Source organism: Clinocottus analis, unplaced genomic scaffold, assembly GCF_023055335.1.
Source record: "Clinocottus analis isolate CAN_PGR_092001 unplaced genomic scaffold, fCliAna1.0.p SCAF_8, whole genome shotgun sequence".
Classification (NCBI taxonomy): domain Eukaryota; kingdom Metazoa; phylum Chordata; class Actinopteri; order Perciformes; family Cottidae; genus Clinocottus; species Clinocottus analis.
The window spans coordinates 1,117,805-1,127,719 of NW_027176240.1; positions in this window are offsets into that span (position 1 = coordinate 1,117,805).

A 9,915-nucleotide genomic window follows, 5' to 3' on the forward strand; every position below is an offset into this window, starting at 1 on the left:
TTTGTCCGTCTTTAATGCCGAGAACTTTGTGTTGTTTCTTTGTCGCTCGCAATAAGCTCGACAGAGAGCCATGAACAAAAACATTTTCAAAAATGCTGCGAGCGGCAGATTTTCGCTGCATTCAAGTACTGAAAGTTGGCAGCGAGCGTCTTCTGCTCCACCAGATCTCCTTCCCTGCTCCGCGGACTTGAGATGATGTAATGTGTGTGTGGATGATTTAATGTGTGTTACTGCAGGACTCTCCCTCCAGAGTCATGACCCTTGTTTTAGTTGATTTCTGAAAATACTGAATCTGAGCTGAGCTGGATTCCCATCAGCCGACTAATTAATTCTCCTCTCAGCTGGTGTTGCTGTGGCTCCAGTACAATATTACACTTTCACATCACAACTGAATCAAGGGCTTTATTTCACCGCTTGTGTGTCTGTGAGAGAGGAGGTGAAGCTCCAGGACGCCCCCCGAGGGAAGCAGCGACTACTTTTGAATTTACTTCATTTAATTCACTTGCTTGTAAGTTGCATTAAGCCTACTGTGTGATGAGAATACACCGTTTATCAAATATGCAGTTTTGCTGTTTACATGACAAATGGAAACTAATATTCTCGTCACAAACAGGAGCCGCTCGCGCCATTTTGCTTTTTTTTGCGTTAAAATAAGTCAAACAAAAAGAGTTTGACATCGGCTGTGGTTCTTTTTCTGACTTTGTTCGGTGTTTCTCTCTGGGAATCGCCTCGGCGTGACCCACTAAGGGAGGTGAAACGCCTCTCTCTGTAATCAAAGAACCGGGGTTACGTTAAGTAACCCAAAGACTTGCTTGAGCGTGCACAACATCCATCGTTTATTCCTTCAACGACACTCTTAAAAATGTCAGCAATGTGATATTTGTGCATATCCAAAAGCCCGTCGGTATCTTCTCTTTCTGATCAGAAAAGTGGGCTTTTCTTTTGGCCGTGCATCTCCATTAACTATCGACACGTGCGACACCGTGTGCTGCAAGGTGCCGAAAAACCCCGTTGAGTCACATGTTCTGAATATCTGCAAAACACAATCAAAGAGTGTTCAGAAATACAGAATAATGTGGACACATCTCAAATGTTTTAACGTGAAAATGCTCCGTTCTGATCATATCTGGAATAACCGTGGATTGTGAGTGTGTCTTAATGTGTGTGTGTGTGTGTGAGTGTGTGTGTTCATGATCAGAAGCAGCAGGAGCATCTGAACCCCTCAGGATGCCAGAGATATTCCACCGCTTGCAGAAACAATGTTGTTCCTCCTTTTTCTGACACGTGAGCCGTCTCAACTATAAATATCCCTTTCAGGAAGAAACGCCTGTTTCTATTGAAAATGAAGGGCGAGTACAGAGAGAGAGAGAGAGAGAGAGAGAGAGAGAGAGAGAGAGAGAGAGAGAGAGAGAGAGAGAGAGAGAGAGAGAGAGAGAGAGGCACTCCTGAGTCCTACTAACCACCGATTATAACATCAACTAAGATGTTTTAAGCGTCAAAGCTTTTGGTTTCAGCAGCTTTTAAAGGTAAAGGATCTTTTTGACGTCGTGGCCGTGACAGGAAGTGACAGATGTCATCGCCTCACTTGTGCAGCGCGCTGGAAAAGCTTCAACCTTCCTGCCTCCTGGTCAAAGGACAGACGACCTCTCTCTCCTTCACACACACACACACACACACACACACACACACACACACACACACACACACACACACACACACACACACACACACTCTTCCCGTCTTGCCCTTCTCCTTCCCTTCCTCTCTCTCGCTCTGATCCTTCCTGTCGTCGTCCTGAGTGGGCGTCAGGAGGACATCGGCCATTAAACCTTCATGTTGCATCACCACTGGAGGAAAAGAGCGGGCCTCGTCTGGCCACGCCCCCAACGGTCTTGCAGGACGCCTGCACGTGGAGGTCGACAGAGGTCACGGGGTCGAAGAAGCAGGTGGTGAATAAAAACTTCCCCGTGAGAACTTTACCGTCAGTCTGCCCCGATTGAAGCTCATAAGCTCCACGCAGAACAGCCTCCGATTGGTCCTCAAGTCAGCAACACAATGCTAATGCTAACGGCTAACAGCAGCAATATCTATTTTTAATGACAGAAACATGGATTCAGAAGCGCAGAAAGATTATTATTCCAGCTATGTTAGTATTTCATGAAAAAGAGTTTTTTGTCCTCTGATTGTTTGTATAGTTGTTTTCTTAAATAGTTTTTATAGTTTCCTCATATATGTTGTTTTCTTTTCTTTTTTTAACTTTGAACTGTTTTTACACTTTATTACATTTATGGAATAATTGACAAATAAAACTGACTTTGACTTTTGATGTGTTTTTAATTTTTATTTTCATATATTTAAATGTATTTTTTTTTACTAATTTCTCATAAATATATTTTAAAAAATAGAAGAAGAAAAATTATACATGAATATTTTTTTTAATAAATATGACTTTTTTTGAATATTTATTATTTTATGTTATTTTTAAATATATGTCCAGCTCATCTAGTTTATATATTTTTAGTTCAAGGTAATGTGAAAGTTGTATAAACTCAAAATAAAATGATTGACAGAAAGAAAAGCTTTTCAGAAGTCGGTTCTCTGTGAAAGTGAACAAACTATGAAGTTACTTCCCTGCGTAGAGAAACTCATCTCCAGCAGTTCCTCCACTTCCTGCTCCTTCCTCCACTTCCTGCTCGTTCCTCCACTTCCTGCTCGTTCCTCCACTTCCTGCTCCTTCCTCCACTTCCTGCTCCTTCCTCCACTTCCTGCTCCTTCCTCCACTTCCTGCTCGTTCGCTCGTGGAAGCTTTCCACAAACCGGAGGCCCGACGCCGTCTCAAGGTTGACAGCTCGTCACTGTGAGTGACAGGTGCGCTGGCGCCGAGTGACAACACAGGAGGCGGGACGAGACGCGCACTTCGCTGACTCCCGGCAATAACGGAAAAAAAGAAGTTGCACACAGTAGATTTATATCGTTGCTGATGTTTGATGTTGACAGACAGGAAGGTGACGAGTGGAGCGACGCGTGACCTCCTTCATCCTGCAGGATCAGCGCTCTGCTTTGCTTCTGATGAAGGTTTGTGTCTTTTTTACCCGAGCACGTCTCTTGTTTGTAAGTAAATTATCTCCAAATCTTTGCTCTCAATTCAAAAAATTCAACCAAAAAAAAATGCTCTTAAAAAAAAAATTCTCTCAAAAAAAAATTTCTCTAAAAAAAATGTTCTCTCAAAAAAAAAATCTCTCAAAAATGTTTTTATCTAAAAAAAAAAAATCTCTCAAAAAAACAAAAATTGGCTCCAAAAAATATTTTTTCTAAAAAAAAAAAAAATTCTAAAAAAAAATTCTAAAAAATTGCTAAAAAAAAAGCGGTCGCAAAAAAAAAGCTCTAAAAAAAAAAAATTTTTTTTTTTTTTTAGAGCAATTTTTAATTTTGAGAGCGTTTTTGACCAACTCATTTATGACCAACTCATTTATGACCAACTCATTTATGACCAACTCATTTATGACCAACTCATTGGCATGGCTTCAGTTATTTTTGGGGCTTGACTCAGGATTTTAAACTGGAACATATGAAAGAGGCAATATTTAGTTTTTTCAGAGCATTTTTTTTTGACAGAGAGAGAATTTCTTTTTTTGAGAGAACATTTTTGTTTTGAGAGCATTTTTTTTTTTTGGAGAAGAATTTTTTGAATTGAGAGCAAAGATTTGGAGATAATTTACTTACAAACTTGAAATCTTCTCGGGTAAAAAAGACACAAACCTGCCTTCATATGTTCTCTTTCTCCTCTTAAAGGTGTGGATGAAGGGACTGAGGTCATTTATGTGATTAACTTGAACGTCGAGTCTACAGGCGATTTTTAAAATATCTTCTTGAATTCATCTTTTAAGGCCCTTGCATATGAGATATATACCCATGTGTTGTGCAGTAAAAAGTGCAGAACAATCTCAGCTCTCGGTTTAATGAGTCGCCAACTGTCCTCAGGCAAAGCGTAAGGAGCTAATCTGGCTACGAAGATGAACAATGTAAGTCCAATTTTGAGAAATTCTTCATATCTCCTGTGAAAACGTGCGTTTACTCGTGTGGAGGAACTGGTTCTGTGCTTGAATTTGGTTCACCAAAAGTCTGCGGTTCACAAAAGTAGTGGAGTGTATGAATAAAATACGACCACATGGAAAGAGAAGAGGGAAACGTACCGTGAAGACATCCAAAATGGCCGCCAAGCAACCACAAAGTGACACCAAGGGAAAACAACACGAGCGCTAAACGGCCTCAAAAAGACAGAAAACCACCGCGAGACGCCCACGAAGAGCCGAGAGACGAGCTCAAAGACGCAGAATGATCAATAGGAGACACAAACGAACGTCAAACGACCGCAGAGGGACTCACAATCACCGCAAAGGGACACACAACGGCAACTAGAGGGCTCGTCGTCTCAGACCTCTGAGTCACTGCTAAACGACCGCTAACAGCTCTCACATCCATAAAATATTAATGCTATTCACTGTCATCCAGTGAGCTGCTGCCAGGATCACACACACACACACACACACACACACACACACACAAACACACACAAACACACACACACGGTATTAACATTTGGGATGTGTATTTTATTTTAGATGTGGTTGTATGTGGGTCACAACACATCCCCGTGTGTGTGTGTGTGTGTGTGTGTGTGTGTGTGTGTGTGTGTGTGTGTGAATATGGGTCAGAATTCATCATACACCCCTTAATCTCTCTCTCTCTCTCTCTCTCTCTGACACATTCCTGCCTCCGTCTCATCGTTGTTGTTGTTGTTGTTGTTGTTGTTATTGCTGTTGTTGTTTTTGTTGTTGTTATTGTTGTTGTGCGGCGTCCCGAAAAACAAACCGCTGATTTTGATGACGTAACCGTTTAATATAAGAAATATGTGTAGAAAAATATAAAGAAAATATTTTTAAAAAATAAGGAAAAAATTGGACTATAAAAAAAATAAATAAATAAATTAAAAAAAATACATGAAGAAATACAAAAATAAAATGAAAAAATAAATAATAATAAATAAAAATGATGTACGATAAAAATATAATAAAATACATAACAACTAGATGAATAATAAATCATAAATCACCATCCTCTACATTGAACCAACTATAACAACTCTATTTGTAATTCACAGAGGCCACTTGAGGAATGTCCTCCAGCCGGTCTCTCCGGCGACATCACGGCGGCCTCGTCCAGAGTTACCTGCACGCAACCGATGAAGAGGAGAGTTACCTGCACGCAACCGATGAAGAGGAGAGTTACCTGCACGCAACCGATGAAGAGGAGAGTTACCTGCACGCAACCGATGAAGAGGAGAGTTACCTGCACGCAACCGATGAAGAGGACTCGTCTCACAGCAGCTGTGCAGACGATTCTGAGCGTTATCAAAACAACTTATTGCTTTCACGCCGTCGAGAGCGACGCACATTACGCCGTCTCTCGTCCAATCAGGGAGTCGCGCTCCGTCTGAAGAAGCAAGACTCTTTCTGTGTCTGACCTTCCTCCTCTCACATGTGTCTTCATGTGTGACTCTTTACCTCTGCTCATCCCTCTCTCTCTCTCTCTTCCCTTCGTTCTGCATCCCTCTCTCTCAGAAGTGCTGCGTCGGGGATAAAAGGTGGAGGAGAGTTGAAGGAGATGATGAAAGAGGTGCGAGGGAAAGAGGAAGCCATGTTTAATCTTGTTAAAACGGCCTCAGCACACACACACACACACACACACACACACACACACACACACACACACACACACACACACACACCCCTGTGTGGACGGCCCACGCTTAATGCCAACATCTCATTTTATTTTCACAACCAACGCCAACTTTGCTTAAATATCTGCAGATGGCAGCGTTATGGAGGAAATGAGGATGAAGGTGTTTTCTTCAGTGATGAACTCGTCGTGTTTCCTGCAACTTATTTATGATCGTTATTGTTATTTTTGACATTTTAAAGCTTTTATCGTAGAGCAACAAAGTCAGGTTTTAACGCGACTCCGATGCAGTTAAAAGCAAAAATAAAGCAGATGTTGGAAAGTAGTCGACACGCGGGACGGAAATAAGAGTCGCTATGGTACATATATATATTTACATATAGTCACAGTACCATGTGACATATATGTAATCAAGCATAAAGGGTATGATCATTGAAAGAGGCATTGAATGAATTAGTCATTAGAGATTATAATGAGATATAAAACAGAAGAAACAACAGAACATTTTCACTGTTTATTCATTTTTTTCTGCTGTTTCATGAAGTTGAACGTTGTAAAAACCCAGAAAGGCTTCAAGTCCTCTCCTCCTTCCACCTCTAATGTCTCTTTCCATCATTTCACTTTATGCTTTCAGAAGCTTCAGACTGTCTGCCATGAAAAAAACACGACAGCTGGAAAATATTAACTTTGAGTAAATGTTGGAAATCTGTTCGCACGGCCGCCTCTTTCTGTTCCTGGGACTGATGAAAAACTCTCTTTTCTACAGCTACCACTCACACACACACACACACACACACACACACACACACACACACACACACACACACACGTATATTTGGGTATCCGGAGAGCTCGCTAACCGTGAAATAAGACACCTCGGTAGGTGTTTTTTACCAGGAGGTAGAACTTGTTTTTACGTTTCAGACAAAGAGAGAAAACAGAAATATTCAGACAGAAAAATTCAACATTTAACCAAATGAGCTCGATAGACCCTGCACCTCTTTCCCCTGTGTTTAAGCAGTCGTAGGAACCTCAAATTAATTCTAATACTTGTGTTTTTATATGTAAATTAGTTCAGAATTCTATCGGGAATAAAATGTATATTTTCAAAAAAATCACTTATATACCATTTTCTGATCATAACTATGAACATCCAGCATGATATGAGCCAGATTCCCCCAAAAAGCCTCCTGGAGCGTCAATAAGACACCTTTTTGGAAAGATTAGGACCTAAAGAATCAGAATCTGCAACAAAAATCACAATAAAACAAAGTCTTGGTCTGTTAGGAAGGAGTTTCAGTCAAAAAACTGTGTCAAAAACGACTTATTTTATGACAAAACAGTGTCCGATTGGGGGGCATGCTGGGTATTGAAATGTTCAGGAGCTTCCACACTTGCTTTATGATGTAGTTTTTAGAAATGTGGGCGAACCAGGAAGGCTTCAGGACTCAGACGGCGGCAAAAGAGAAGCAACAACTCTCAGACAAGAGGCGCCGAACTTCTCAAACTCTCCTGTACTGCGGAAAATAAAAGCTTCAAGTCGCGAGTACGAACGCCACGCGTCCTCCTTCAGCGCCTGCAGTGAAGAAGAGGAGGCGGCGTGAGTCGATACCGCCGCTGAAGACGTGAACCAAGACGTTCACCCTTCACCTCTCCTTCTATGAACGTAGGTTTGTGTCTTTTTACCTGAGCAGGTTTAAGTTGGTGAATTATCTCCAAATCTTTGCTCTCAATTCAAAAAATTGCTCTCTAAAAAAATAAAATAATAAAAAAAAAATGCTCTCAAAACAAAAATTTGCCCTCAAAAAAAGAAATTCTCTTTCCAAAAAAAATTTCTCAAAAAAAAAATCTCTAAAAAAAAAAAATCTCTCAAAAAAAAGTTGCTCTTTTTTTAGAGCTTTTTTTTTTTTTTTTTTTTAATTTTTGAGCGCAAACATTTTTTTTTAGATAAATTTTTTTTTGGAGAGCATTTTTTGGGTTGAATTTTTGGAATTGAGAGCAAAGATTTGGAGATAATTTACTTACAAACAAGAAATTTGCTCGGGTAAAAAACACACAAACCTACCTTCATGTCCTTCCTCCCTTCCTTACCTCGTCCCCTCAAACCTTCCAAGCCCCGCCCCCTTCTCAACACTTCCACTTCCTGGTTCCATCTATATCTCATCCTTCCTTTTCTCTTGGATTCAAGCCGTCATGACCCCTCACCCCTTCGGTTCTTCAGGTGTTTCATTATACATGGATGCTATACTCCCCCCCCCCCCTCCACACACACACACACACACACACACACATTAACGCAAAGTTGCCCACCTGTGGTGTGCAGTGATCGTCTCTCTGGGCGCTGATGGCGGCTCAGTGAGCTGGAACAGCCTCGGTATTTGCTGACCTGCTGGGCCGTGAAATCCCGCTGCATATGCACGCGCCTCATATCCATTTAAATAGATTCAAATGAACGACCTCACACCGCGGCGGAGACGGGACGCGAGCGCCGACGGAGGGATGGAGGGACGGACAAAGAGAGCGAGAGAGGTGGATGAGATAGAAGGTGAAAATGCCGTTAAATGAAGTTTTTTTCACCCCCCCCCCTCTCTCTCTCTCTCTCTCTCCCATTTCCACAAAGCATCGGGAATGCCATGATTGATGGCGCGGCGGCGGGAAGGCGCGGCGTCGCGGCGCTGATGGATGATGGGAGACGTGTGCAGCGATGAGGAACAGCAGCAGATTCCATTTCAGATCTGCCCTCATCTGATGCCGCCGCGCGCAGGCCAGGGCTCCAGTATGTAGATGCTGTTCAGCCTTTATCTTTTCAGCACACACACACACACACACACACACACACACACACACACACACACACACACAGACACGCTAACGCACGCAGCTGCTCCATGCTTCTTCTAATAACCTGTGATGTTTATGACCCTGTGGCGTCTTTATTGGTCAAGGTCAGGACTCTAATCTTTCAGCGTCTCCTCACGCAGCGTCTCTTGATACCTTAAGGAAGATTAGTCCTCCTTCCTGTGTGCGTTTTCCTGCCAAAGTGCAGCAACACGTGTCGGTTTAGCTCGACAACAACAACAAACGATGGTGTTTGGTGTTTAAGTAACGACGGCCTGGTCTTCTGGCTGGAAGGCTGGTTTGTTGTGATGCGCGTTTGTGTGTTTTTGTGCCTTTTGTACTGTCTGGCTCATGATGAGGATGACATGCGAACATTTTTTGTACGATATTTACGAATTACAATGCACTCATTGACGAACGTTGTGTGAGAACATCCAGCCTTCTGAATTTGAACCTGTGTAATAAAATATATCGATGCAAAATGATCAAGTGAAAGTGGAAGAACGTCCTATCTGCACTTTGTGGATTGTTCTCTTTTTTGTATATTTCTCTTTTTTTGTATTTTCTGTATTTTTGTAATTTTGTATTTTTTGTATTTTTCTGTATTTTCTGTATTTTTCTGTATTTTTGTATTTTCTGTATCTGTTGTATTTATTGTATTTTTTTGTATTCTCCAAAAAGTTAATTTTCAGAATTTCAGATAGGTTTTAATCTTAGTCCATTGATAAAAAGACAAAGTCTTAATAAATAATCTAGAAAAAATGAGAAAAGGAGAGATTTTTTCATAGAAAACAAAAAATTTTGAAAACTAAAATATAGAAAAAAATATGTAAAAATGTAATTATTTTTGGCAAAAATAAAAGTGAAAAAAAATAAGATGTAGAAGAAAAAAAAGGACATCTGCTCTGTAAACTTTCCTCTCTTGCCAGCATGAAGACAGATGTGTTGAAGACACGCCCACCTTCAACAAGACACGCCCACCTTCGATAAGACACGCCTACCTTCAGTAAGATACGCCTACCTCCAATAAGACACGCCCACCTTCAATAAGATACGCCTACCTCCAATAAGACACGCCCACCTTCGATAAGACACGCCTACCTTCAGTAAGACACGCCCACCTCCAATAAGACACGCCCACCTTCAATAGCGTCAGTGGGCAGCATGAAGCTACACAACTCAGACAAAAGCAACACAATGAAAATAACCACAAGAAGACACAGCTGATGCTGCTGGTCTTCCTCAGGTGTGTGAGAGTGTGTAACCGTGTGTCTACACACTGCTGGTCTTCCTCAGGTGTGTGAGAGTGTGTAACCGTGTGTCTACACACTGCTGGTC